The 27719-nt window shown below is 44.5% G+C and overlaps 1 protein-coding gene across 12 annotated transcripts in view; it reads right to left on the minus strand.

Annotated features, from left to right (window-relative positions):
- Positions 1-27719, minus strand: part of EML1 (EMAP like 1) — a 205113-nt gene that overhangs the window by 121186 nt on the left and 56208 nt on the right. The window lies entirely within an intron of this gene.

A 27719-nucleotide genomic window follows, 5' to 3' on the forward strand; every position in this document is an offset into this window, starting at 1 on the left:
TACAGTCCTTGGGACCTGGTGGCTACTCAATACACCACAGCCATTGTTACATTAGCCTGGAGGAATCAGGGAAGGCTTCCTGGAGGAAATGGCACCTGACTCCAGTTTAAGTAGAGAGATACCAAGTGATACCCAGGCTATACACTCTGTCCCTTCAGTCACTGTTTCCCTTCTTCAGCGCACTCAGCCCTCCAGGGAACCCCCAGTTCACTGATCTGCTTCCTTGCCACTGTCCCTGTCCCACCAGGATGCGAGGACTTGTACTGGTTCGTTGTGTTCACTGCTCTTTCCCAGAGCGTGGAAGTGGGCTTGGCATCCTGGAGACACTCTGTGCAGGAAGAATGAATGAGCGAACACGTTCTAGCGCTTTCACAGTCTGGACTCCAAGCAGACATTGGTTCACTAGTTTCTACAATGATCAAGACTGTTAGGATAGGTATTATTTGATACTTGATCCAATTTTATAGATCATGGAAATTCAGGCTCAGAGAGGATATCCAGACCTGAAGGGTAATCCAGGCCCCGTGACACTAAGCCTGGTCACCCCCTTGCAACTCTGCACTCCACCCAAAATGCTGGCTCTGATGTCTCAGTGGGGACACGACCACCGTGTGGCCAGGGCAAGGCCGCCACCAACCACATGCAGGGCAGATGCTGCTGTGAGCCGGGAACTAGCACAAGCAGAAGAAAAGAAGCCATTCTGCCAGCAGCAGGGTCTCCTGAGTGGCAATTTTATTAAAAGCAATTGGGTCCGGATGACAAGCTAGTTACCCATCATAAGGCAGCCATCACACCCCATCCGGGGACCGGAGCGCAGGGCAGGACCACGCATCTCAAACCAGAAGGGCACGGGGGTTGGTCCTCCCAGAGGACATGGCTCTGTGGGGCCCGGTGCTTAGGCTTGCTGGAACCCACACTTGTCAAAGCATTGACACCCAGTGTGTATCCAGAAAACACAGATGGATTGGACTGGTGACAACAGCATGTCTGGTGGGGCAAAGCAAGCCAAAAAGAAGGCGTGCTAAAAGAGGAAAAGACTGGAAAGACGTTTCAGCAGCCTGAGCGGGAACCAAAGAAATGGAAATAAGAAACACAACTGAAGAGAGGAGCAGCGTGGCTTTGGCTGGCAAAGCCCCTCCCAGTGGGCCTCCTCTACTGCCACCCCCTGAGAGCAAGTTTAAGTTCAATGGCCTTTCATGTGGGACACGAAGATAATAAGGAAAAAAGAAATGGCATTATAACATGAAATAAACACACCGCACAATCACTGGCTCTGAAAGTCCCAGTCTAAGAGGTGTCACCTACAAGAGGGGCTGAGAACAAATGAGAGAGACGGAGGGGGTGTGGAGAAATAATATAAATGAATGTGGAAAAGATAAATCAAAGGCAGGCAGAGAAGGTATGCTACAGATCTCTATTTCCCTGCCCTCATCCTCCCACTGGGGCTCAACTTCCTCAGAGCACTGGTGGGAACAATAATGATTGTTAACCCTAGTCATATTACCATTCAAACCATATCTGTGAATGTCTCTTACAAATATAAAGAATGATTACTATTGTTATTCAAACAGCTGAGTGTTGTTAAATGACTATGCATCGGTTACCAGGATTTCCCCTCCCTCTCTCTGTCTCACACACAGCCATGTGCACATGTATTCTCATATACACATATGCCTGCATTTGGTATTCAAAAACGCCATTAACGATGGAGCTATGGTCTCAAAAGGTGGAACTAAAAAAAAAAAGAAGTGTCCTGGGATACTAAGGACTCCTAACAATATTGAAGATAGATGCAGTCTGCCCTCTGGTTGGACGCCAGAGCTTCCCTTTGCAATCATCTGCAACCACCTGGAGGGCTGCAAAATGCCTTTGTTCCAAAAAGAGCAACCTGATCGGATCCCTCATCTCGCACACCAGGCTGGCTGGCTGCTGCTTATTGAACAGTCTTCCACAGCCACATGGCAGCATTTGAAGCTGTGCTTCAACCTGCCTTCTTGATTTACTGCCCTCCTGACAGGGAGTGAACGAACACTCTAGCTATCTAACCACAGATACATTCCCTGCTAATGGTCTGTGGTTAGCCACAGGAGTACATTATAAAACCAATGTATTAGCAAACAGAAATGCGCTTGTAGATCCTAATCACAATGATTTTTAGATCCATTCCTATTCCATTTCATCATTTGTCGTCACATAGCGTAGATACTCTAGACTTGGAAGAGACGGTGTCCCCTTCCTTCCTCCTGGAACAGAAGGCAGTAGGTGTGACAAATGGAAAGAGTCCTGTATGTCAAAAGATGTGGAATCAAATTACCCTGAACACATCACTCAGCCAGACTCAATTTTCTCATCTGTATCATATGATAATGGTCTTGTTTTGCAAGGCTGCTGGGAGGCAATTTTTTGTTTAAGAGAGCTTTTAAAAAAGGGAGAGGTGGTCTTGCTACATTGCTCAGGCTGGTCATGAACTTTAGGCCGCAAGTGATCCCCCTGCCTCAGCCTCTCAAGTTGGGATTACAGGCATGAGCCACTTTGCCCGGCTTGGAGAGGCTCAAATTTTAAAAAGGTCTACATAAAAACAGGAAAAATTTAAAAGTTGATGTAAGAGGCTGGGCACGGTGGCTCAAGCCTGTAATCCCGACACTTTGAGATGCTGAGGCAAGAGGACTGCGTCCAAGACCAGCCTGGGCAACGAAATTAGCCGAGCACGGCGGCACACACCTGTGGTCCAGCCACTTGGGAGGCTGAGGCAGTAGGATCACTTAAGCCCAGGCGCTCGAGGCTGCAGTGAGCTACGACTGTGCCACTGCACCCTGGCCTGGGTAGAGAAAGACCCTGTCTCAAAAAAAAAAGTAAATATAAGAGGTCCTGCTGTAATAATCATGTGAGGTATCATCCACCCTCTGCTTTAACCTTCAAATGTGACTGGGGCAGGCACTTTCCAAGGCAAGTGGCACCACTGTTAGAAAGTGTGTAGGCTTTTGAAAAATCTCAGCTGAAATCTGCCACTGGGTCTCCACATGCCTTCCACCTTCCATGCTTTTCCCCATCTCTTTGCAGTGGATGCACTTCAGTTCAGTTTACAGCAACTGCCTAGAGACAACATTAGGACCGAAGTGTTAATGGAGGTGAACCAAAGCAAAACACAGCTTTGATTCAAAATCTGCCCCTGGATCCTTTATCTGCTAAGACACCGGTATATAAGGTGTCTGTGTACACTGGGATAATGCAAAAGTTATTACTCTGTATCTTTGGCTTGATATTTTACCTGCACTGTTTATCTGACTGTGCATAGAACTGGCGTTCTAACCAAATGGTAAAATTATGATGCAGAAACCAGGGTGCGAAAAGGTTGCGATGTCAAGATTCTTCTCTTCATCCTCAATAGTCCTCTCTCTGCAAGTTGCCACCTGCTGAGCACTGGCCACCAACAGTAAGATCCAAGATGTACAGAGGCTTCCCCTCCACTGTGCAATGCAGTTGAGTGACCAGGTTTCTTAGGCTACACCATCAGTGATTACAAGTGAGAACAAAGTGCCATACAGTTCACTTTCAGAAACCAAAAACTGAGAATATGTCAATAAAACGAAATACTATGTTAGCCCCCGCTCCCATGTATAGGTAGAGCTAAAAAGCTTTAAGTAAAAATATTTAAAGATATTTCAACTTCCGCAACCACACAGCAGGTTGATAATGACCTTAAAACCCTTGCTGCTAAGTTGCCTGTATTTTGGAAGTTAGGATGGCTGGTATAGGATAGGCACATTCTCTAGACATGCCCAGCTCTTCCATTGGAACCCCCCAGGCCCTGAGCTATGGAGGAGCACTGTTAATTGGTAGCCTAGGTGATAAGCAAACTGCCTGTGTGTCACAAGTCCAGGGCTGCAGGTCATTTTATTTGGTTATTTTGTTCTTGATTTTGAAAGTGCAGAAGCACATTACACAAGATTTTCAAATGCAAAGAGAAATAGGAAGTAATCATCAGCCCTCTCCTAGCCCAGCAAGGCTGGCTGCGTGGTATGGGCCTGGCTGCTTCCCTGAGGATGCTTGGTGAGAGAGGCTGGGCTCCTGTTCCAGACTGGCCTTCTCCCTCCCATGTCTGCCTCATCCCTCCCACCATGGAGGGAAACCTCCAGACAGTGCTTCCTGACACCAAGCTCTAAGGTGAGAATGAACACCTCCAGCTTCTCTCTTCCCATCACCACAAGGCCAAGGAACAGATCTTGTCTAAACTTCACATGCATGCTGGCACTTCTAACACCATTTCTGTTGTGGCCATCCGCCTCATGGAAATCATCACTTCCAAAATTACCAGGTTACCTTATTCGTATAAAGAAAGAAGGGTTAAAACTTCTGAGAACTGGGGCCGGGGGCAGTGGCTCGCACCTGTAATCTCAGCACTCTGGGGGGCCGAGGCAGGCAGATCACGAGGGCAGGAGTTCAAGACCAGCCTGACCAACATGGTGAAACCCCATCTCTACTAAAAATACAAAAAAATTAGCCGGGCGTGGTGGTGCATGCCTGTAATCCCAGCTACTCAGCAGGCTGAGGCAGGAGAATTGTTTGAACCTGGGAGGCAGAGGATGCAGTGAGCCGAGATTGTACCACTGCACTCCAGCCAGGGCGACAGAGTGAGACTCCGTCAAAAAAAAAAAAAAAAGATTTCTGATAACTGGCTGGGGGAGCTGGCTCACGCCTTTAGGAGGATGAGGCGAGCGGATCATGAGATAAGGACATTGTGACCATCCTGGCCAACACGGGTGAAACCCTGTCTCTACTAAAAATACAAAAAAAATTAGCTGGGCATGGGGGCACATGTCTGTAGTCGCAGCTATTCAGGAGGCTGAGGCAGGAGAATCACTTGAACCTGGGAGGTGGGGGTTGCAGTGAGCTGAGATCACGCCACTGTACTCCACCCTGGGTGACAGAGTAAGACTCTATCTCAAAAAAAAAAAAAAATTCTGAGAACTATTGAAACCACAGATGGGAAGAAAAAACCACCCTACTTTTAAAAGAAAAATGTTCTGGTGGGAAAGGGAAATATAAAGTGTAATTGGTATTTTTACCATCTTTTATAGACCTAAAGTCTGTGTGAGCTCAGGAACCAAATCGTATATTATATGGGCTATATTCTCATAAAATAGTTTAGTATGTTACATTTAAAAGCATGCTATGGATGGGCGCAGTGGCTCATGCCTGTAATCCCAGCACTTTGGGAGGCCAAGGTGGAAGGATTACTTGAGGCCAAGAGTTCAAAGACTGGGCAACACAGCAAGATCCTGTCTTTAAAACATACAAACAAACAAACAAAAAAACAGTTACTCAAGCACCGTGGTGCATGCCTATAGTCACAGCTACTCGGGAGGCTGAGGCATGAGGATCACTTGAGCTCACGAGTTCAAGGCTGCAGTGAGCTCTGACTGCATCACTATACTGAAGCTTGGGTGACAGAATGAGACCCTGTCTCTAAAAACACTAAATAAAATAAATAATTAAATTAATTTGTAAAGCATGTTCTGACCATATGTAGTTTAGTTGAAGAGTTAATGATTTAAAATTGTTCTCTGCTCTCCTCTGCAGATGTGAAGGGCCAGGAAGACCCAGGCCTCAGGTTTCCTTGCTCCTAAAACCTGTGGCTTGCTATGACTTCTCTCTTGACTTGAGCCCTGTGATACAGTTGGCAAGTCCACACTCTCCTCCTGTGATCTCATCAACAAGGGGGCCCTCAACCACGACCTACACTGATGGCTCCTCAACTGAAACCTCAAGGCCAGAACCCTCTCCAGCTGCAGCTCTGACTCGTTCTGGACACTTTTGCCTGAACGTAGAGAGATGCACGCATGTATGTGACTATACCTGAAGTTCTCGTGGTCATCTTGCCTCTAATGCTCGTCCCATGCCCTTTGCCTCTATGAAAGCACCACCGTGCAGCTATCAGTCTGCAGATCTTGTGTATCTTTACCTGATTCCAGATTGTTCGCCCTCAATGTCGAATCAATCATCAAGTCCTGCTATTCAAAATATCCACAGATTAAGGAGATTAAAAGTCTTCTAAATATCTATACATTCACCTCCACTGTCACCTCCTTGGTTTGGGCCCGGGTGGTGTTTTCTGGACTCCTGCAACAGCCTCGACTGGTTTATCCATCACTCTCATCTCTCCCCATCCCACTCCTCTTCTTTATGTCTGAGTGATCCTTCCAAAGTGCAGATCCGATCCCCTCACATCCCTGCCTCACGCCTGCAGTGGATCTCCACTGTCCTTGGGGTCTGGCCTCTGGATACTTCTCAGCCCCATCTTATCCCTGCACCCCCACCCCCAACTCCTGTACCGCAGCCCTACTGAGCTGTTTGTGGTTTCTTGAACACCACACACTCTCGCCTGCTCCAAGCCTTTTCCCAAGCCACTCTATCTTCATGGAACACCTTCTTTACCTGGCTTACTTCTACTTCTATCCTTCCAAGCTCAGCTCGGTGGTACTTCCTCCAGGAAACACCCCTCATCACCACCACTAGAATACCAACTGGGGCTGGGGGCTCCACCTACACTCTAGTAGGGCATCCCTTCTGCTTTCCATGATCACAGCACTTACCAGAAGGTTTTGCAGGCACCTGTTTACTTCACCCACTTCTCCATTAGACCATGAGCTCCTTGCAGTCAGGTACCGTGCCGTTCATCTGAGCATCCCCAGCACCTAGCACACCACCTGGCACCAAGTCGGCCCTCAAGGAATGTGCTGAATGAGGAAATTTCCAATACTCCACAGGAGCAGTCCTAAAAGTGTAATCCAGAGACCCCTGAGCCCCTGAGACCCCTTCAGGAAGTCCCTGAGGTCAGAACTATGCCCATAACAATGCCAAGCTCTAATTTCCTTTGTTGCTGTGTGATGTTAGCACTAATGCTTCGAGAGCCATGGTGGCGGCATTTGGGCAGCCTCAGCACCAGTCGGGATGGGCACCACATCACTATGCTCTTCTTCGCTGCCACCTACAGGGAAGATGCCAGGTTCATAGATGAAAGCCTTTGCTGATACTGTGAACAATATTAATTTGATTAAAGCTCAACCCTTGAGTACAGGTCTCTTCATAAAGCACTTTTGCTGCATACCAGCCAAACTGAGCACTGTGCAGACAAGCTGTGAGATTCTTTTCAGGGAACATCATCTTCACTTGAAAGTACAACTGATGGACAAACCAGGGTTTTTCACGCCCGAGTGGTCTATAATCATTTTCTCAAAAACGTGAATGTAGTAAGCCTGTCACTCCAAGAAAAAACAACTAACAGCATTTGCTGCCAAGGATAAATTTGAGCTTTCCAGAAAAAGAGAAAGAACTTTGGAAAACTTGTACCAGTCTCTGTAAGCCTGACAGCTCCCCAGCACCTAAATGCTTTTTTGATAACATTGGGGGTGGATATTAACCCATGTGCTTTTCTGATATTGTGTAATGAAATATGTCACATTGGGAAGGTCTGCATAACTCAGAGAATCAATGTTCTCAAGTAATCAAAGCACAGTGTTACAAAATCAAGCCTGGGAAAAGAGCCATTTAAACGCAAGACAGACCCAAAGCTTTGAGAACTGCTAACCTACGTGCCAAAGTGAAGGATGTGGAGTAGGAAGATGTCAGCCACACACAGCTCCATCCAAATGGACTCCCCTCCCTTCTCTGAGGCATCCGCCATGCCTCTGGTAGTTAGAAATGGATCCAGCACTTGGAACTGACAGTTGTACCATCCTGGCTTAGGCCTTCTTCATTTCAAATGAAACGTGCAACTTTCTAAGTTGGACCAAACAGAAGCAATGTGGGTCAGAAGAAGACCTACGGATCAGGAATCCTGTTGTCACCGGGAAAGCTAAGCAAAGCATCCGTCCAGCCTCTAAGCTCCCGATGTCCTTAACTATAGACCGAGTCCTATCTGCCTGCAACAGACTGTGGTTGTGGGAGTCAAACCAAGTGTGGGCTGGCCGTGGTGGCTCACGCCTGTAATCCCATCACTTTGGGAGGCTGGGCAGGCAGACCACCTGAGGTTAGGAGTTCAAGACCAGCCTTACCAGCATGGTGAAACCCCATCTCTACTAAAAATACAAAATTAGCTGGGCATGGTGGTGCATGCCTGTAATCCCAGCTACCTGGGAGGCTGAGGCAGGGGAACTGCTTGAACCTGGGAGGCTGAGGTTGCAGTGAGCCGAGATCATGCCACTGTACTCCAGCCTGGGTGATGGAGCAAAAGACTTGGTAAAAAAAAAAAAAAATCAAATATGAGTAAAAGTACTCCTAGTCGGATCTATCTGACCACAGAGGTACCCCAGGCCACACCTCAAGTTTCATCTGACAGCATTTGGCATCAGTAATAATCCTCCAAAAGGAAGGATTCCATTGATGAAAGCCAGTGACTAGAAAGTAAAACAATGTTCAAACATCTGTGCTCTGGCCAACAGCAGTTGCTGTATCTGAAGTGCTTGCTTCACAAGAATCTCCACATTCTTACCCCTGTCAGATTTCCATCTTCCAGGAGCCACCCTTTACTTCTGAACACCACACAAGATGCTCATCCTGTAAGCGTCTCTACAGCAGAATCAAGGCTGATGTCACCAACACAATTTACCTTTCAAGTCATAAAGAAACATCACAAATACCCTAAATATCCCCTTAGCTCACAAAATCGCAACAAAGACTAACTCAGACATTTTCCTAATTCTACTAATCTCTAGATTCTGCCTGTCCAATCAAAGCTGTTTTTCTAGAATGCAGAAAGTATTTACAAAGAGCTGCTACAATTTGGCTCTCTAAAATAGTTATTCATCTTCATTTTAACTAAGTCAGAAAGAAGCCATTGTTTGCAGAAGAAAAATAGATCAATTACAATTTTCTCTAAAATAAATCAGTGTTAGTCATGATACAACAAGGGGGCATATAATTATACTACTAGAAGGTGTGCAGTTCCTAGAAGCCAAGCCTCATAGATCCCAGTTTTAGCATAAGGGGAAACTCAAGCTCACAGATATCAAAGTGACTAGGCAATGCTCAAGCCATGAGTATGGGCTCCACTGGAAGGTTCTAGAATCACACAAACCAGGCTGAATACCAGCTCTGCCCCTCCCTAGTGTGTGACTCTGAGTAATTCCCTTTACCTCTCTGAGCTCTGTTCCATCTGCAAATCTCAGGTAACCCAACCTACCCTCCAAGGATTATTGCAATAAATAAAGAGCATATATGCTAGTGTAGTGCTTGGCACGTGGTCACTGTCAGAATAACATCCACTGAGCCCCATGTGCATGACGGCCGTCCTGTCAAGAGGACCTGTCTGTGGCCCAGGAAGATGTCTTACTGGCTGCATGCTAACTGGTCCATTTGGGGTGGGATTCACTGGAGCCTCAGATGAGCCACCATACAAGCCTCTAACTGCTCTGTCAAAATTGCTTTAACTCAAATTTTCAAACAATCCATTATGCAATCTATTCTTTGTTTTATAGTTTCATGATGTATTAATTTTTAAATGCTTTATAATAAAACACTTTCCAGCCAGGCACAGTGGCTCATGTCTGTAATGTCAGCACTTCAGGAGGCCAAAGTGGGAAGATCGCTTGAGACCAGGAGTTTGAGACTGGCCTGGGCAACACAGCAAGATCCTGGCACTACAAAATTTAAAGAAAAAAAAATTAGCTGGACTTGGTTGGGCACACTTTCAGTCCCAGCTACTTGGGAAGATTGCTTGAGCCCAGGAGTTAGAGATTATAGTGAGCCAGGATCATGTCAAGAAACTGCACTCCAGCCTGAGTGACCAAAAGGGATCTTGTCCCTAAAAAATTTTAAATAAAAATAAAATATGTTCCTTTGACCTTTTTTTTGAGATACTGGTTTTCAATGTCTTTTTTAACATGAAATCTAGTCCTGAATCTTGAGGTCTTTACAAGTCTAGGTTTCCATGAAAATGGCAAAGCTCTACCGGCACCGTTCATGTTTTAGTGTTCGGGGAAAGAACTGTGTCAACTCTTAAAGTTACAATAGCATAAGGCACCGTGGATGGAAACAGTGACAGATACATAGTTCTTCATCATCTGTTTGAATTTGGGCTTCCAGTTTGCACTGCTCTGATGCTGCTGGCCTTCCTCTGCTAGGAAAGGTCTCTACGCAGGCACCGTGTGCTCCGGGCAGCTGACGCAGGCACCAGCAACCTCCTGGCAGCTGTGAAAGCGATTCTTGGATCAGGTTTTTCTGAGGTATAAAAATAAATATTCAGCTTGTCTAAACTCAATTCTCAATTCCACTTGAGTTGATGAAATTGTTGATAACTAGTTATTGATTAGGATTGGTGTAATGATCTGCAAAATTGCCAGTCCTCCTCCATCTCGATAATTTTTTTTTTTTTTTTTTAAGACAGAGACTTGCTCTGCCTCCCAGGCTGGAGTGCAGTGGCATATCTGTAGCTCACTGAAGCAATCAACTTCCCAGGCTCAAGTGATCCTCCCACCTCAGCCTCCCAAGTAGTTAGGATTACAGGCACACACCACCATACCTGGCCAATTTTCTATAGAGACGGGCTCTTACTATGCTGCCCAGGCTGGTCTTGAACTCCAGGGTTCAAGCAATCCTCCTGCCTCGGCCTCCCAGTACTGGGATTACAGGCATGAACTACTGCACTTGGCCATCTCCGTAGTTTTCAGTAGTTAAAGATAGCTATTTTTGTCAGTCTTGATAATCCACCAGATGATCTTTTTCTACAACCAAACACTATGTAATGGTACATGTTAGGGATTTGAATTTTTGTCTTGAAAATAATGATTAAAAATAAGAGCTAAGTAGCTGGGGGTGTTTCTTTTTTTTTTTCCTGAAATCAAAAGCCAGGATTTCTCTTACATGAGACCGTCCCCTGTTCCTCCCTCACTGAGAAACACAAAATTGACAGGGCTGGTATTTCAAAGCAGACAAAACTGGTTCAGCCATACCCATAATCCTTTTGCTTGGCAAAACAAGATTAATCACCTTTCCTGAAGAAAGGTGGCTAACTAAGGTTCCTGGGCCAAACAGGGTACTTCATTTCAAAGGGTGGCACCCAATTTATTCAGCCTTAGAAGAAGAATGTGGAGGTTACACCATGTGGAACAGATTTTTTTGCAGAGTAAATCAGAGAGCCTTTGGTTTTGGGCCCTTCTGCCTGCTAGCTGCTTGTTAGCTATGCATCAAAAAAGAGAATTATTACACTTAGAAACACTTTATCTGTTCACTTGCTTTTAAAACCATGTAAGAATGTTTAACTAAAGAAAAGCAAATTGCACCAAAGCTGTTGGCAGCTGAGATACAAGTCACTGGGAACTCCAAACAAACTATTCTGAGCCTCTATTCAAAGGTGTTTATTATTTCCTTGACCCTTGAAACTTTCTGCAACCCTGCAGAGAAGGAAGGCTGACTCCCCTCCCTACCCCACCCGCTTCCAACCTCCCCTAAATCTTGACACTCTAAGCCTCTTTGGTATGGAGGACACCTCTGAGCCAGGCAAAGTGGAGAGCTGACTGTACAGGGCCAAGGGACAAGGCATGCGGGGAGGCACATTGTGCTGCAGGGGAAGGGTCACCGGGCGGTGGACGGCAGGGAAGAGATCTAATGGCACCTCAATGCTGTGCAGCAGTATGTCAACCTCAAAAAAGCATCTTCCCCGGGAGGCTGCCTGGCGTCTGCCTTTTTAGAGCTGGGTTAGAAAATATTCATTTGGCTGCCTTCTTTTCTCAATGTACATCCAGCTGTTCTGGTATCACAGAGACACAGCCTCATGAATGTCCTCGGTTGGGTACACACGGCAGCTGGTGACGAAGGGGCTGGGCGTGCTACAGTCAGGCCTCCCTGACTGCATCAGCAAGCCTAACCCCCTGAATTACCAGCAAGACATCTCCCCATTGTATAAACTCCAACAGACACTTACTGTTCACTTATTCAGCTAGGCAATGCAGAATTCTTAAAGATGAATGAATACCCGGGAGGCTTAGCTCTTGAGATTCAGACAGGAGAGTAGAGAAATAAGTATGGTGACTTGTGAACACTGTGGGTTTCAACTGTGCAGGTCCACTTATACGGGGATTTTCTGTCACTTCTGAGGCAGCAGGATCAACCCATCCTCCTCCTCCGCCTATTCAATGTGAAGACGAGGTTGAAGACCTTTCGTGATGATCCACTGCCACTAATGAATAGTACATGTATTTTCTCTCCCTTATAATCTCTTCTTTTTTCCTTTCTTTCTCTCTCTCTCTCCTCCCCCACTTCCTTCCTTCCTTTCGACATGATCTCACTCCTGTTGCCTACTCTGGAGTACATGGATGTGATCTTGTTTCACTGAAGCCTCAACCTCCCAGGTTCAAGTAATCCTCCCACTTCAGCCTCCTAAGTAACTGGGACTACAGGTTCACACCACCAAGCCTGGCTAATTTTTTTTTTTTGTATTTTTGGTAGAGACAGGGTTTTGTCATGTTGCCCAGGCTGGTCTCAAACTCCTAGGGTCTAATGATCCTCCCACCTTGGCCTCTCCAAGTGTTGGGATCACAGGCATAAACCACCAAACTCAGTTTGATTTTCTTAGTAACATTTTCCTTTCTCTAGCTCACCTTACTGTTAAGAATACAGTATAAAATACATATAACATACAAAGTTAAGTGTTAATTGACTGCTTATATTATCGGTAAGGCTTCTGGTCAAAAGAAGGCTATTAGTACTTAAGATTTTGAGGAGTCAAAGTTATACTTAACACCAGGCACAGTCGCTCACACCCGTAATCCCAGAACTTTATGAGGCCAATGCGGGAAGAAGAATCAGGAAATACTTTACCATGTTATCAGATAGTGTTTTTCTTTAACTGACAATAATTGTATATATATTATATATATATATATATATGCACACACACACTGAAGACAGAGTCTCACTCTGTCGCCCAGGCTGGAATGCAATGGTGTGATCTCAGCTCTCTGCCACCTCTACCTCCCGGGTTCAAGTGATTCTCCTGCCTCAGCCTCCTAAGTAGCTGCAATTACAGGTGCCTGAAGCTACGCCTGGCTAATTTTTGTATTTTTAGTACAGATGGGGTTTCTCCACGTTGGTCAGTCTCGTCTCAAACTCCCGACCTCAGGTGACCTGCCCACCTCAGCCTCCCAAAGTGCTGGGATTAAAGGTGTGAGCCACCGCATCCAGCCAGTTGTATATATTTAGGGGATACAAGGCAATACTTCGATACATGTATATGACACGGATGATGACATCAAGTGAATTAACATACCCATCACATCACATATTTATCATTTTTTTACTGAGAACATTTAAGATCCACTCGTTTAGCAATTTTGAAACATGTAATACATTATTATTAACTGCAGTCACCAGATTGAGTTTCGCAATTCACAAAGCAGAGTCACATAGATTATTTCACTTAAGACTTGCAAGGATCAGGAAGGAATCCCACTCTATGGCATAGAAAACCGAGGCGCAAGATTACGTGATTTGTCCCGGGTATCTGAAAAAGAGCCATTGCTTCAACTGGGTGGGGGTCTGAAAAACAGCTGAGTCTTAACAAATAATGCTGAGGGCCTATGAAGGCAGCAGAACAGGAAAAGTCATGAGGATTAGAGTCTGCAGATGTGGAAAAGCTACTTAGCCCTCAGTTTCCTCATCTGTGAAAAGGGCCAACACCAGCTGGTCCACTGAACGGTTGAGAGGATGAAATGAGACACTGCAACAAAACCAGAAAACACAGACTTTACACTGACGTGAAGTGTCACCATTACTTTTCACAAGCCAAGCTCAGGCCTTCTTACGGCAAGTACTTAAATTCCTGTGGAAGGAACAAATGAATTTGGCAAAATCAACAGAATCTCCCTGAACTTTGTTTTCACGGGCCTGGACTCTGGCACAGCCTGGACTCTGTAGCACCTGGCTGGTTCTGAAGGACACTGTGACAGGTGAATGTTGGAAAATGACCCTGCAGTTCCCCCAGGGGCACCGGCCTCCTACATGCCAGGCTTCCACGTGACCATCACTCAAGCACTGGGGAGTGTCTGCAGATACAGGTCAGCAGCGGTGCCCTGACCGGGCCGCACTGCAGCAGGAACCCCTCAGGAACTAGGCGCGGTACAGGGCCAGCTCAGCTGTCTGGTCCTACTGCCTGGAAACCCTTCCCCAAATCGCTGGGGCCTGAAATGTTTTTCAACTCAGATTAAGGCTTTAGAACAGAAGTCCAGAGCATTCACCATACATTAGCCAATATCCCCAAATGGGCCTAGGACAAGACCCATAGTCACATTCAAAAATACATCTACAGAAAAGCTAAAGAACTTTTATATAAAAATAAATAAACCATTAAAAGCCACATGTTTCAATCCAGAGGAGCTCTCCCCACCCACCAAATGACTTCAGATCAGGCCAAATCTAACCAGCAAATGAGTTAGCAAAAAACATCTGGGTATCAGAGCTTTCTGGATGTTGAAATCGCAGATAAGAGGCCTGACTCAACAGCTGTTAAAACTCAAGGCATCTGAGATCCACCCGGGGCTGGGATGGACCCAGAAAGCAGGCAGAGCACAGCCGAGGTTCCCAGGGTGCTGACCTGGGCGCCTGTCCAAGCACTGGACACAAGTTCTGGGCATGTTGTGTCCCATCCCCTACTTCAGCCAGAATGGAAAACTGCATGAGTAAGTGGCGCCACTGCAAAGTCAGCAGCTTCCCCGCCCCTTTAACATACAGCATACTGTGCTTTGAGGGAGAACAGGAATAAAAAAAAAAAACCAGCCACTTTACCCACGATGCGGCCTGAAGAACAAGGTCAAAATTTGGTAAATATGATATTTAAGCAGATGAGGGATTTAGAATTTTAAGAAAATGCAATGGGATGTCAGGGTTTCTTAAAGCAGGGCACAACAATTTTCAAGGTGTAGGGGAAAAAGTAACAAAATTTGCAAAATGCAATTATCTATAGCATATTTTCTCTTTTTATAAAAGTATAGATGATCAGGTCAACACGGATGCTAACATGAAGACAACAAATGGAAAGCCACTTGGTCTATTCAAAGAGCCGGTTCAGAGAACCCTGGGTTTTGCCAGGAGACCCAGGTTAGAGATCTAGCCCTCACTGAACTATCTGGCGGTGGCTAAGTACTTAGCACTCATCCGCCTCCCTGATTACCTGTAAGGTAAATGTGATAAGATGGTATTTTACTTACCTTAGAGTTTGGTTGTGAGAATTACGTGAGAAACTGATCTGAAGGTGCTTTAAAAACTGTAAAATACTAGAGAGGAGATTGTTTTATGATGGAGTTATGTTCTAAGGTCAGTGAATTAGATGAAAATAGAGTGTGTTGAAATTACTCTTGAAAAATTCCCCAGATAGTCCACAGTGTGGAGCGTATGTGGTTTTGTGTAAACTGTATCATCTCTCAGCAAATTCTCCCAACACTGGAATAGATTCCTGTTTGAGGGGTTAAATACACATCGTGGTTGCCCTGCATTTAGTGACCATTTTGAATAAAAAGAGGAAAATAAACAAAATTAAATAATATATATTGTTCTTTACTAAATATGTACATAATTTATGTGATCCATGAATGCTGGAAGTTCATACACTCTGACTCCACCCTCCAGTAATTAGGAGGTTTTGCTACCTATGACTGTGTGTTATTTTATTACTGTACACAATGAAGAAATGTTTTTGGTATTACCGAAAAGCTTCTCAGGAACGAGAAGTTCTCTCCTTGTCTCTCATAATAATATAAAGATAACGCAACTCTTAGTATAATTTTAGCATTTGACTTTTCATTCAACAGGAATGTACTGGAGACACACTCCCTGCAATGTGCAGAGCAGGGGTAAGAAGCAAACAAGATAAAAAGACAACCCAGGGCCCTTCCCTTCAGGGAACTCACTGGCTGATGGCGGCAAAGGCCCTCACAGCTGACCACGATGCAAGGCAGAGGGAACCCAGCCGTGACCAGAGGGAATTTAGAAATGCAGAGGAAAGACCAAGTAACCCTGGACAGATGAGGGAAGACTTCACCCCAGGGACAGCCTTTAGGCCGGGTCTTGAGGCATGAACAGTATTTCAATATGGAAAAAGGAGGGCTCACGACTGATAATGCATGACCACAGAGTCATGGAAACTCTTGGCACATAGAAAGCAGAGGGGTACGGCAAGACCACAAATCTAACATTTATGAGATATCTACTTGGCATCAGGAATGAGGATAACTCGACCAGCTGCAACCATCAAGACAACACTCAGGGGACACTTATTACTAAGTACTAGTATCTTGATTCCAGACAAGGCTGTGCTGGAGCTCTCAAGCCTGCCCTGCAGACCCCATCTTCACTGTCTCTTCCCTGTCCACAGGCTGCATCAACAGGCTTCCCCTTGGGTAGGAGCAGCAGATGAGAGGGAGGTGGGAGAGTGAGGTCAGGGCTGCTTCTTGTGGCAGGACTGCTGTCACAGCTCCTGTCTGGCAGCTCTGTCCACCCAGCCCTCTCTGAACCAAGGTCTGGTAACTGTCCCTCTGTCCCCTCAGGGCTAGGGTGGAACTGTGCCTGCTCTACCAGTCCTGGGAACTACCCAGCCCTCATGGTCTCCTTATACCTTGCACCAATCTTCCCAACAGTGACTTTATCACAGTCCCCTTTAACTGCCCAATTTGAGGGCACCATTGCTTCCTGCCAGGACTCTCCAGAATCGCCTTGCAGCCAGCTCTCCTTGTTAGAGCTTAGGAAACTGCGGCCAGGAAAGAATAAGCAAGTACCCAAGTTCACAGTCACTTCATTCAACAGCAGAATCAAGACTGCAACCCAGATGTGCCTGTCTCCGAAGTCTATGCTCTCCACCTCTGGGAAGGTAATTTGGTGGTAGATTACAGAGGATCACGAAAGAAATGCATGTAATCTTTTGCGCTAAATTTTCAAGAGTTCATTATTCATCTGCACGTGTGCAGCCTGCGCCTGCTTGTCTCTTAAAATGGTCCTGCAAATGAGATGCTCCAATCAGGCGTTCATGGCAGCAAAGGGTGCCAAACATACAAAAGCAATCCTTGAAAAAAACAAAAACTCAGAGATATTCCAAGACTCCAGTCCAGATCCTTTCTAGATCCCGGGTCCCACATCTGCTGTTTCCCTTCTTAGATTCTTAGCTAATTGAGAGAGAATGCATGTTATTGGTGATCAGAAAGCATATGTCATAAAATTTCTTTAGCAAACATATGCCCCTCATCGTTTTTCTAAACAGCTCTAAATTTGTTTTCCAGCTCGCCAGTCCTAAGAGCTTAGAAACTTGTCACGCTTCTTGGCTTGTCAGAGCAGCCCTTGTTGCTGTGCTTGGGTGTGAAGGGCAGCTCTGAATCCAAGCCCTGTCTCCTTGTACTCTGCGCCACACTTCTCAAGAGTGGTCTTGTTTTGGCTCTTGCTTGAGGGAAAGAACAGGCTTTCCATTACAGACTCCAGAGAGTGGCCAGGTGTGGTGGCTCACGCCTGTAATCTCAGCACTTTGGGAGGTCGAGGCGGGCCTCAGTCCTCTGTAATCCACCTGAGGTCGGGAGTTTGAGACCAGCCTGACCAACAGGGAGAAACCCCATCTCTACTAAAAACACAACATTAGCCAGGCGATTTTTGTGACATGTGGTAATCCCAGCTACTTGAGGCTGAGGCAGGAGAATCGCTTGAACCCAGGAGGCGGAGGTTGCAGTGAGCCAAGATCGTGCCATTGCACCCCAGCCTGGGCATCAAGAGTGAAACTCTGTCTCAAAAAAAAAAAAGAGAGAGATTCCGGAGATTGGATACTGAAACTTTACACAGAAGGCTGGGCAGGGCTGCCTGTAATGCATGTGGGTGTGATCTGGTGACACACCATCAGATGCTGACAGCCTCAAATGTGCAGTTAATTATCCCACTTCTTGCCTGGGGCTTTGAAACTTTTAGTTCAACATTCAGTTTAGGAATCTATAACTTCATGAAACTATTGTTTTTAAAAAGCATTCTGAAACTGAAATAAGCCACTCACAAAAAGATAAATATTGTGTAATTCCACTTACATGAAATATCTAAAGTAGTCAAACGCACAGAGACAGAGAGTAGGAGATGGTAGGGGAGACTAGGGAGTTACATAATGGGGACAGATTTCAGTTTGGGAAGATGAAAAGTTCTTCAGATGGATGGTAGTGAAGGTTGCACAGCAGCGTGAATGTACTTAATGCCATGAACTGCACACTTAAAATTTTGTAAGATGGCAAATTTTATGTTATATGTATTTTACCATGATTAAACTTTTTTGAAAAAAAAAAAAAGTTATGGGGCTGAGTACAGTGGCTTATGCCTGTAATCCCAACACTTTGGAAAGCTGAGGCAGGAAGATCACTTCAGCCCAGGAGTTCAAAACCAGCCTGAGAAACAAATCGAGACGGTGGTGTGTGCCTATAATCCCAGCTACTTAGGAGGCTGAGGCTGGAGGATTGCTTGGGCTGGGGAGGTCGAGGCTGCAGTGAGCCAGATCATGCCACTGCACTCCAGCCTGGGCAACAGACTGAGCCCTGTCTCAAAAGACAAAAAAAAAAAAAAGAAAGAAAAGCAAGAGAATGAGTAAATACAGCTGCTGATGAAAAACAGAAAGAACTACGATTGTTAACAGAAAGACTGAAGAGTTTCATGAACACTAGGTCACAGCAGTTGGTGTGGGCTACTAACAGAAAGTTAAAATGTCCTAAGTAGGCACCACTGAAAGTGCCATTTAATATTTCCACTCTGAACTCTTTTGTTCAACAAGCCAGTACTGAGGGCCCACTGAGTCACATGACCCAGAATGATATCCTCCAGGTTCTCTGACGGTTGAGTTGGCTGTGCCCTGAGGCGTGTGGTCTGGGGCCTGGGTGGCACCCAGTGAACTGTGCCTATATCTACCTGCACTGAGGTTTCCCGTGGCATGGGAGTGGAGTTCTCAAGGACGAGGGGGCAGCTCAGTGAAGAAGGGGTAGGAAGAGGTGCTGCAGGGAAGGCAAGGGCGCTCCTGCAGCAACAGCCTGGCACCTTCAGAAGCTACCAGAAGTCCAGGGTGGCTGCATCCGGGGCATTGGGAGGAAAGGGTCAGGGAAGCAGGTGGCAGGTGGTTTCCAGAGTCGGCCCTGAACTCCAAGAGTCATGGGGGAACTTCTGGGGGATGCTGGACAATTCAGAGATAAATGAGGTTTCCATTTTTAAAAGTGTTGAAGAGGTAGGATTTGAAGAAAAACAAGCGAAGACAAGGAAATCTGTTCAGAGACTCCTCCAATAATCCAAGGGAAAGGCCTTTGGATTTGACTAGCAAACCATGTATGGCCTCTCCTACAGGCAAGGGCAGCCTAGAAAGATCTCCTAAGCCCCTTTCATGTCTGTAACAGTCCCATCTTTTTTCCCATCATTCACTCATCAAACATAGCTGAGTGCTCAGTATGCTGTGGACAGTGGAGCCAGAATGCTTGGTTTCAAATTCCAGCTCTGAAGCATACTGGCCAGGGATTTCAAGCAAGTTACTCAAAGTTTTGGGCCTCTCTTTCCTTGTCGATCAAATGGAGACAATAATAGGACCCACTTCAAAAAGCTGTTGCGAGAATGAAACAAAAGAATATATTAAAAATGCTTAGCTCAACACCTGATGCTTGGGGAGCACTCTTTAATGCCAGCATTTCCCTCCGCTCCCCTCCTGCATCTAAACACACACACACGCACACGCACACGCACAAATGAAAGACACAGACCCCACCTTCTAACAGCGCAAGCTCTGGCTGGGAAATAACTCCGTGGCGTAAGATATAATTAAGTACAAGATGCAATCTGAACACGTATTTTTATATAATTAAATTATATCAACTCAATAAAAGGCCATTTTCAAGGAAGGCAAAGAAATGACACACCAAGCCAGATTTCAGTCTTTGAGAGCAGTGGAGTGTGGGCAATCCTGCTTAATTACTTTCTAAAGGACTAATTCGGTGAAGCCGAGCTAACAGATCATTATCTTTATTATAGCTCCATACAGTCCCCTGGGAGTGGCGGCCACATTTTGCACACAGGACGGGTAAGCATAAGCTACTTGATAGTAGATAAAGCATCATCACTAAGTCCTGTTCCTAAGGATTTTCAGCTGTTTGTGATGAAGACAGCTGGGGCTTAAAGTGCACAGTAACGCTGCAGTGTAAGAGAGTCCTAATTCCATTCAACCGTTCCTCAACTGGAACACATTTTTCTAAGAATGGTAAAATTCACATTACGTAACTTTTGGGGGGGCAATTTAAGTCAAATCCTTTTTACTGTTAAAAATGCTGGAGTTGCTAGAAACCACTTTATTGTGTCAATTTCTTTGGCTGAAAATAATTTGTTTTAAGCCAGTTAAACCACCAAATGCTTTTTGCAAATGTCTCTACTTACTGATTCCAGTGAAGCGATTGTCTAGTGAGAGGCATTCTGCAGCAACCGTACAGGCAAGTTTTGACTCTGTACTAAGCCGGTCTCACGGTCCTGCATTCATGTTTCTGGATTCGACCAATAAGGTTCCCTCCTCTGGAAGGCCTTCTCTTCTGAAATGACTAAGTCTACCAGTTCTTTGTTGAGGGGTAGAGTAAATGTCAAATGTGCACATGTGTGTATAATGCAAGTAGATATCAGGTATACATGCAGTTATACGCACCTGTGGCATATACTATACACATAGATACGCGTTGTTTCAAGCACACAGGGCAATGGTGGGTGAGCTTTCTGTGGCATGCACCTGTCACATGTGTGGCATGGTGCCTGGTATATGTGTTTGAGGAGGTACTAGAAGATAAATCAGATGGCCCCTGAATCTATTCAACCAACATTCGCCAGGAAACTCACCACACGTCGGGCACTGCTGAGGTGCAAAAGACACAGAGACGGTAACAGGACACTCTGTCCAGAGGAGCTTATATCTAACGAGAGACTGAAAATAAACCTCCACGACACACCTCTGGGATAACTGTGATGACAGAGGTTTACACTAAATACCATGTGGCCGCCGAGGAAGCAAGGGCACCTGGGGGCACTCAGGGATGAGGATAAGTGGGGCCGTGGGTGCTAAAGCGGGAGGGAGGGCTGCTGTTGGCTTTTAAACAGGAGGCCATTTTGCCCGGATCTGTCTTGCAGGAGGCACATTCTAAATGTCTAATTTCCCCTGGGTGAGCTCATCGGTGCCCACGGATCCCATTACTATCTGTATGCTGATGGCTGGCAAATGTTCTGTCCAGTCCAGCCGTCTCCCCGGCTCCAGACCTTCCCCAACAGCTTGCTCAGCACCTCAGCTTACGTCCCGTATGTCCTCCCACCCCACCAGCCCAAACCACCTCCCCTGTGGCCTAGACTGCCATCTCTGCACAGGTACCCTGGCCTGTCCTGCCATCTCTAGCTCCAGGCACCAGAAGCCTGGGCATCAGCCTTGATTCCGCCCTCTCCCCGCTCTTAATGTAAATTCAGGATGTTACCCCCTTAGTATCTCCCAACCCCCGCCCAAGGTGAATCACCACGGCCTCACTCCTGGGTTACTGCCATGGCCCCCACCTCTACCCTCCTACCTCCACCCTGGGCTGCCCCTCCCACCAGCCCTCCCCCTGGGAGCAGAGTGATCTTTTAAAACAAAAAAAAATATGGATGGGCACGGTGGCGCAAGCCTATAATCCCAGCTACTCGGGAGGCTGAGGCAGGAGAATTGCTTGAACCCAGGAGGCGGAGGTTGCGGTGAGCAGAGATTGTACTGTTGCACTCCAGCTTGGGCAACAAGAGCAAAACTCCATATCAAAAATAAATAAATAATAGTAAACTCAAGAGGGTATGCACTTGTTCCTGCTGACACCTACGCACACCCCCAGTCCTGGACTGCATTCAAATGAATGTGCAGCCTTCAGCAGAAATGAAATCTATGTGCCAAACATCTAGTGAGAAAAACATGAAGCTGGGGTGCGGGGTGGTATCAATAATAATTATATAGCTTACAGAGTTTACAACACACTTCTTCTTTGTAATTAGTAATGCTTCTGAAGGTGTTTAAAACATTTTACGAATACTAGAAACCCTCTATTAATGAGCTAGATAGAATGTGAAGGATGAATAATTGTTCTGCAAAGAAATTTTTGTGAGTAGTACAAAATGCCGCTGATTTTAAGTCCTTGGAGAGACTGCCTTACTAGAGAGGGCAATGCTTTCATGTTCAGTTTTCAATGTTATCCATGATTAAGGTTTTTACACTTCTAGTTTTATAGCATGAACAAGCTGGAACACTAGAAACACAGATATTAATTTCTCCTCTTTTATCCAACCTTCACTCAACTGAAATGTTTTTAAGAGAATATATGAAAAGGTTTATACTATCTCAGATATTGACAATAACCAATTAATGGTTATTTTTAAGCACAGTTTTGTGATTTTTTCCCCACCAAAATGCATGAGCTTGTTTATGATGTCATAAATGGTTGTGGTTTGGCTATAAAATAAGTCCCTTGCTGGGTGGAGCACCAAGTATACCAATTAGAAATTCTTGCTTAGCATGGGTGCTTGCTCTGCACTTTTCCACGAAAGCATTTGCCTCTGATTTTGCTATCACAGAATGCCTCCATCAGTCTTCTGTCGCTGCATGAGAATGCAAAAGAGGCCTGAAAATACTTCACTGCCTTGAGTTTGGATAATTTCCTCACAGGTGTTCCTTTTAAATCCAACTGTGTGCTTTATAACCATCAATGTGCCAACTTGAAAACTCTACCATAATCATAGTTAAGAGAAAGTCATCAGTATTAGAGATGCCAAAAGATGTTTAAGGTTATTAAATACATTATTAAGTTCCAAAACATGTTTAGAAATTAAAACAATGTTCCATTTCAAAACTAGAAAAAATGAAACTGCAGTCGCTCAAAAGATTATTACAGTGATTTCAAAATACAACTGGGCAGGTCGTATGGGCTCAACCCACGGTAATCACCAATAAGCAGCGGCTGCAGGAGAAGCCAGGCCTGATGTGGGACGTGGCAGATATGCTCTGGACAGGCCTCAGAGGGCATCTGATAACTCTCTCATGACACCTTCCAAGGCAAGAAGGAAGAAGGCTATTAACCACAATCACAACCCCGTATGGCAATAATCAACTTCGATGTGGTTATAATGCTGAAATATTTTATATGAGTGCTGGGATTATTTATAGCATTATAACCCAGATTATAATGGTGTTGTGATCTGATAGGGCTCTGTCTGTTGGAAGAAACTCCCCCTCAAAAAAAAAAAAAAAAGGTGATTAAATTTAAGAAATGATTTAGCCATAGTACATGTAAAGTAGACAAGAATTTTAGTTGAAAATCAGTGAGACGTAATAATGTGACATGACAAGCAATGGAGCCTATATAACCTTAGGCTGCATTATTAGAAGTATGCGCCAGGCACAGTGGCTCATGCTTGTAATCCCAGCACTTTGGAAGGCTGAGGCGGGCAGATCACCTGAGGTCAGGAGTTCGAGACCAGCCTGGCCAACATGGCAAAACCCCATTTTTACTAAAAATACAAAAATTAGCCAGGCATGGTAACACACGTCTATAATTCTAGCTACACAGGAGGCTGAGGCGTGAGAATTTCTTGAACCCAGGGGGCGGAGGTTGCAGTGAGCCAAGATCATACTGCTGCACTCCAGCCTAGGAGCCTGGGTGACAGAGCGAGACTCCATCTCAAAAAAAAAGGGGAAAAAAGAAAAAGGGTAGACTTTGGAACAAGGGAGGTGATGTATCCTATTCTAATCTTCTCTGTGTAGAAACCATGCCTGGAATACCACATTCCGTTGTATCAAATTAAGAAAGGAATAGAGACAAAAGGAAACAGGTGTAGATGAGGCAACTAAGACGATTAAGGGTCTAAAATCACATGTTAAGAGTTAGAAGATGTGAGAAAGAACTATAATGATTGTCTTCTAACATGTGATGATCCAGTACAGGGACAAGACATTAAACCTATTCTCTATGGACCTGAGGGACAGAACTTCAGCTGAATTTTCACTGCTTGTAGGAACTGACAGTCTGAACTCTCTGGAGAAAAAAATGGATTGCCTGGAGAGGTAGTTACTTTCTAGTCTCTTGAAAATGCTCATGCACGGGTTAAACAGCCATTTCAGCTTTGAAGAGCCTTTCCAGTTTCCCCGACAGAGCAGAGATTTCAAGCTAGAGGGGTGGGGGAAAGAGAGGTGCGCCAAATCACCACCCTCTCCCCCTCCCTTTCAGTCAGGGCAGCTCTGTATCTGTCTGCTTTACCATTGGGTTCCTGGATAACCTCTACTTTGAAGAAACAGCTCAAAGGCTTAAGAAAGTAAACCATGAGGTGAGATGACCTGTCAGGTTCGTTCAGCCACTGAGATTCTTATTACCTATGGCAACCAAGTGCGGTTGTGCAGTGACTCATTTTGAAGAGCTGTGATTGATCAAAGGATCCAAAGGACTCACGGAAAAGCATGAGCAACATTTTGTTACTTGCCCCCACTTCTTTCTCCTTCATCCATTTCCTTAATTACTTATGCTTTTATCAGAAAGGTATAATTTAAAAAAAAGGCTTGATATTTCGGTTTCAAAAAGTTCAGACTGGTTCCTCAAAATGTAAAGCCCAGAGTTACCATATGACCTAGCAATTCCGCTCTGAGATATCCGCTCAAGAGAAATAAAAACATAAGTCTACACAAAAATGTGCATGTGAGTGCCCATAGTAGCCTTACTGATAGGAGTCAAAAAGTGGAAATAACCCAAATAAGCTATCAACAGGTAAACGGATTTAAACCGTGTGGTATCTCCCCACAGTGGAATATAATTTGGCCATAAAAAGGAACGGCATGCTGACACAGGTAACAACATGGATGAACCTTTAAACATATGCTAAGTGAAAGAAGCCAGGAACAAAAGACCATATATTCTATAATTCCATTGACATAAAATGTCCAGAATCTATAAAGACAGTAAGTAGATGAATGGTTGCCAGGGGTGAGGGCAATGGGAGAACATGGAGTGACTGCTAGTAGGCACCGGTGTTCTGGAGCAATGAAAAGGTTCTAAAATCAGAGAGTGGTAACAACTGTACAATTCTGTGAATATACTACATGCACTTAATGGTACGCTTTAAAAACGTATTTTTATGGTATGTAAATATTTCAATAAAGCTATTACTAACATACACACACACAGATTCAGGCTGGTATCCAAGCCCTTACTAGTTCTGTGGCCTGATAAAGTTGCCAAATCTCTTTGAGCCTCCGTTTCCTCAGATGGAAAGGAAGGATGCTAACACCACCTACCTCAAAATGAGGCTTCGAAGAAAATGTGGAGTGTTTCCCAAATCATAAATTGGCTTATAAAGGGTAGCTATTGTTCACTTTTCAAAACACTTCAAGGTGGTTTTTTTTTCTTCAGCCTTAAAAGAAGTTTGTGAGCTGGTCATGGTAGTGTGCACCTGTAGTGCCAGCTACTCGAGAGGCTGAGGTAGGAATGCTTGAGCCCAGGAGTCTGAGTCTGCAGTGAGCTGTGATCATGCCACTGCATTTCAACCTGGGTCACAGAATGAGATCTGTCTCCAAAAAAAAAAAAAAAAAAAAAGAGAAAGTTTGTGATTTCTAGCTCACTTTACAGATTTTAAAATACTCTGAAGAAAACAATGCACACATTTTCTGCTTAAATAAGAAAGGCAGTTCCTGAAAGATGACGGTGAGCCTTTTCAGGAGGCTCAATACTGCCTAACTTTGCATTTCATGTCCTTTACAAATTACGAGGACAGACAGCAAGAAAAAGTATAATGGAAGGCAGAAATTTCATTCATTAGAACAAACTTTTCTCTTCCCCCCTTCTCATTTATACATTATCTTCTCTCTCTCTCTCTCTCTCTCTCGACAGGGTCTCACTTTGTCACCCAGGCTATAGTACAGTGGTACAATCATAGCTCACTGCAGCTTCAAATTCCCGGGCTCAAGCAATCCTCCCATCTCAGCCTCCTTAGTAGCTAGGACTACAGATTCAAGCCACCATACCCAGCCAACTTTTAAACATTTTTTGTAGAGAGAGGGGGGTCTTACTATGTTGCCCAGGTTGCTCTCAAACTCCTGGCTTCAAGTAAGTAATCCTCCCACCTCAATCTCCCATATCTTGTTTTTATTTGGCCAGAAAGAAGTTAACTATGACAGTCATCCAAACCACATGTATGAATTATATTTTCTAAAGTTAATGTAGAACCATGATTTTGTAGTTCGTCACTACATGAAGCATACTCAACATATGAAAATGTATGAGTTCATACATTATGCTGCTGTAGTCTTACCATTGTAATCTAATTCTCTCATTTAAAAAGAAGAAAAATGTTTGCCAACGTACCTAATGAAATACCCAAATGTTTAATTTAGTTCCTGGTGAAATGGCATTTCGGTCATCCACTGCTTTAATTGAATCATCATAGTAATTAACTGCCTCATATTCATTTATATTTTCACTTAATAAAAGTCTTTTAAAATATTTCACATCAAAACATCTGTTGCCTAAGATTCACCAGTTAACATTCATTTCTGCCCCATAGGACACTCTTGCTTTAAAATTTATTCGACAATCTAAAAAAAAATAACAAACACACAGAGCTAAGAACTTTTTGAGAAAAGTAATTCAATAGTTACAAAGTGATCTTATTGTTTTGATTCTAGTTACGGTGTTTTTTCCTTTAAAACGTTACCACTACAAAATAGAAGAGCTGGTTTTTACTTTCTTCTGGATATCAACACCAGTAAAATACCATGCCAATATCTCTAGGCTGGCAATGAAGAGGAAAATTCAGAAAACCAAAACACTGATGAATAGAAGTGTAGGTCAACTTTATGACTGAACTGCTACCTACGAACAGTATGACCAGGCCCCCAACCCACTGCTCCAATAAAACTATCTAAGCTCATTTTCCTAACTCAAATCAAGCTGTCAATAGCATGCCCTCGGATTAGATTCATAAGACCTGATGCCTCAAAGTCGTTTAATATAAATTTCAGCCACGTATCTTTCCAACCAGCATAGGGAGAATTCTACCATAAGCATATGGGAGGCTGTACCTACTTTTTAGATCAAAAATAATAATTTGAATATGATTGATTATAAGTCAATTAAGGAAACTATTCAAAATGTTAATTGAGGAATCTATTTAATCTACTGGAGAGCAAAACCGTTCCCATGAGTCTATACTATGAAGTATTCCAGGGACCTACCAGCATACCAAATACATTTCACCTGCCCTCAACACCTTCTGAGGCTCAAAAACACAGGTGTTCTGCTCTTGGAAACTGGCGTTAAATTCAGAGTAGAAACTTTAATTCCACTGAAAACGGAATGACTAAGTTCATGAAGACCCACAAATGGTTCAGTTGTAAAGTATAAGCTACGGAAGCTACCAGAGTATACATTCTACCATGAACAAGATGATACACTTCACCAGAGATAAAAACACCACTGCAGAGGATGAATCAACACACGCAATACTCTTTACTGCTACAGTGACAAACAGGTGTCGAATAACAAGAAAAGTTTCCCTAAATCACAAAACAATAGCAAAATCAATTGCTCCAGTTATCAAAGGGTCTAGCGTTAAAAATTATTCCGACTGCACTTACGCAAATTCTATCAAATACAGATTTTTTTCCCCCATTAACAAGCTTTTGGGGCCCTTTGATGAAGCAACAAATCCAACATGTA

The sequence above is a fragment of the Sapajus apella genome, unplaced genomic scaffold (genome assembly GCF_009761245.1).
Source record: "Sapajus apella isolate SASKATOON/1434 unplaced genomic scaffold, GSC_monkey_1.0 scaffold20, whole genome shotgun sequence".
Classification (NCBI taxonomy): domain Eukaryota; kingdom Metazoa; phylum Chordata; class Mammalia; order Primates; family Cebidae; genus Sapajus; species Sapajus apella.